This window comes from Tiliqua scincoides, chromosome 12 (assembly GCF_035046505.1).
Source record: "Tiliqua scincoides isolate rTilSci1 chromosome 12, rTilSci1.hap2, whole genome shotgun sequence".
Lineage (NCBI taxonomy): Eukaryota > Metazoa > Chordata > Lepidosauria > Squamata > Scincidae > Tiliqua > Tiliqua scincoides.
The window spans coordinates 4654005-4656823 of record NC_089832.1 but is presented as its reverse complement, the minus strand read 5'-3'; positions in this window follow the sequence as shown (position 1 = coordinate 4656823).

Genomic DNA, 2819 nt, shown 5'->3' with positions numbered 1-2819 from the left:
AACAGTGGTTCTCAAACTGGTGGGTTTGGGAACCCACCAGTTCTTGTGAAGGTTCTCCCATCCCTTTAAGGGGCAGGGGAAGGGGAGAGGTAGGAAAGCGACTCCCAGGATCACGTCTGTATGGGGGGGAGAGGGGGGTGCTTTGGACACATTACACAGGCAGGGCTGCAGGAGGTGCGGGGACCCCGGCTTAACCCTCCACAGCGCTCCCCGAGGCTTAGAACGTTTGGAAAAAGCAGGAGCAAAGCAGGTGATGCTTTGCTCTTGCTGTTTCCGAAAGTTCCAAGCCCCCCTTCACCGCCTCCATACGGACAGGATCCTGGGGAGCGTGTCAATGCCCTGGCCCCTCCCCCACAAAGACTTACTGAGGGAGTAGACCTCACTCAGAGTTTGAGAACCACTACCCTAGAAGGTAGTGGCCCCAACCCAGCTCACAAGTTTGACATGCTTGAAATCCCAAGTGGAGAAATGAAGGCACCTGCCTGGTAGCTACTGCCACCTTTAGGGGGCCTGGCACCTGAGTTGCTCACGAGGACAGGAAACAGGATATTCGTCTTCCTCCCAGGTCTACTTCCGGTGAAAGGATTTGGCCTCCTTTCACTACCTTAGTTCATTGTCTGATCACTCGTTAAAGGAAGTGTTCCCATATTCCATTGTTAGAGGTGTTTGTTTCCAGCAAGTGAGATAGGATTACAGCCTAAGGGTGCAATCCTGTGCACACCTTCCTGGGAGTAAGCCCCGTTGACTAGAATGAGACTTACTTCTGAGTAGAGGTGCATAAGATTGGGCTGTTAGCCTTACTGAACACAACGGGCTTACTCCTGATTAAAATAAATAACACCCTATTCACTCACCTCTATCCATTGTTAAGGAGGCAACAAAGTTAGGGGCAGGGGTGTTGCCCCTGGTCAGAGGGGGTATAGTTTCTGATTATAAATTATCAACTGGGAAGTTAAATTCTGTAATAACCTTGGTACTTGCAGTGAAATTCTAATTAGATTGCTGATTTCACCTATGTCAACAGAGGTTTGGACTTTAGGATGTCAATCTTTCTTCATGAAAGATGCTTTGTTCATGATCAAGATGACTTTTGAAGAACGTAGTTCTGGATTCTTTCTGAGATGGGCATGGTGGATGCTGGTTCTCTATATGTTCCAACTAGTCACCTGTCAACCCAAGAGCAGCCCACTGGCTATTCAGTCATGAAGCTCACAGGTGACCGTGGTCATTACGTATTTTACAACCCAATCTAGTCGGCCCAGTCACTGTTTTTCAACCCAATCTCACAGAGTTGCTAGAGGTTGAACATTGATGTATCCAAGAAATAAATCATGAATGGTGGGTTTCAGTAGCTTGGCTGGGGAAGAGGGCAAAACAGTAAGTACTCCAGCTGCCTCAGTGTGCCATTTAAGAAGCCCCTCCAACTTGCTATCGGAGCCATTCCGGGCTGTGACAACAACATTCAGGTGCTCACCAAACTTAGTGTCTTCTGCGTGTTGCCCGAACTGATTCTGATGGAGAGTGGGAGGGGCCACCTACATGGCTCCTGAAGTACTTCCCCCCCCTCCAGCTACACTACTGGCGGCCAGTCACCAAGTTCTTGAGAATTTGCTCTGTTTTTCTTGCCTGCCTGGACTGCTAACATGGGTGGAAGTTCTCAAGAGTGTGTATGGCCAGTGGGCTGCATTTATCATGCTGAGACATGTGTTATGCAAACCGGACTTTGAAAATGCTTTATACCAGTTGATTGTTTGGCTATAAAAAGAAGGTGAGACTTTCTTTGTTCATTGTCTTGAGCTTGAAAAGCTTCCCATGCGTCTCTGCATCTCTTCTGCCTGCCTGCTTCTCAGTGTGTCCGTGTGCACCTTTGATCAATACCGTCAGGTCTATGATTAACGATAGGAAGAGGTCATTTGAGTTTGGCTTTAAGCTGAAATGTTTAAAGGGATTGCACTACAAGGAAACGGTGATCGAATCAAAGCTGTTGCGATATGAGAATCATTTTTGGCTAGGGCAAAAAAGGTTGAGTGTTGCAGTCTTCCGTCACCGTCTCTAGCAAATGGGCTGTCCGATGGAAGAAGGAACAAATTTTGTTCCCAGCTGCCTCTTATGTAGAACTGGATCCAGTGGGTACAAACTGTAAGAGAGCAGATTCTAGTTGGACATCACCAGGAATAAATTTTTGATGTTTAAGATGTTTCAACAGTGGAGCAGATTGCTGAGGGACATGGTGGAGTCTCCCTTACTGGAGATCTCAAAGCAGAGGCTCGACTGTTGGAGATGCTTTATGAGGATTTCCTGCTACAGGCAGGGGTTTGTACTAGATGACCTTGTGGCTCTCATCCAGCTCAATGGTTCTATGTGGCGGTCTACTGTATATTCTGTGCATCCAAGTTCACTCAAGTGAGTTGCGTCCCTGTTTACTTGGGAGGTGTTCCCATGGAATGAAGTGGAGTTTCACCTGTTTTGAAAGTCCCTCTTCAGCCTAGAAAAGAGGTGCCTGAGGGGAGATATGATTGAGACATACAGAATTATGCATGGGAAGGATAAAGTGGATAGAGAGATGCTCTTTACACTCTCACATAACACCAGAACCAGGGGACATCCACTAAAATTGATTGTTGGGAGAGTTAGAACAGACAAAAGAAAATATTTCTTTACTCAGCGTGTGGTTGGTCTGTGGAACTCCTTGCCACAGGTTGTGGTGATGGCGTCTGGCCTGGACGCCTTGAAAAGGGGATTGGACAAGTTTCTGGAGGAAAAATCCATTACTGGTTACAAGCCATGATGTGTATATGCAACCTCCTGATTTTAGAAAA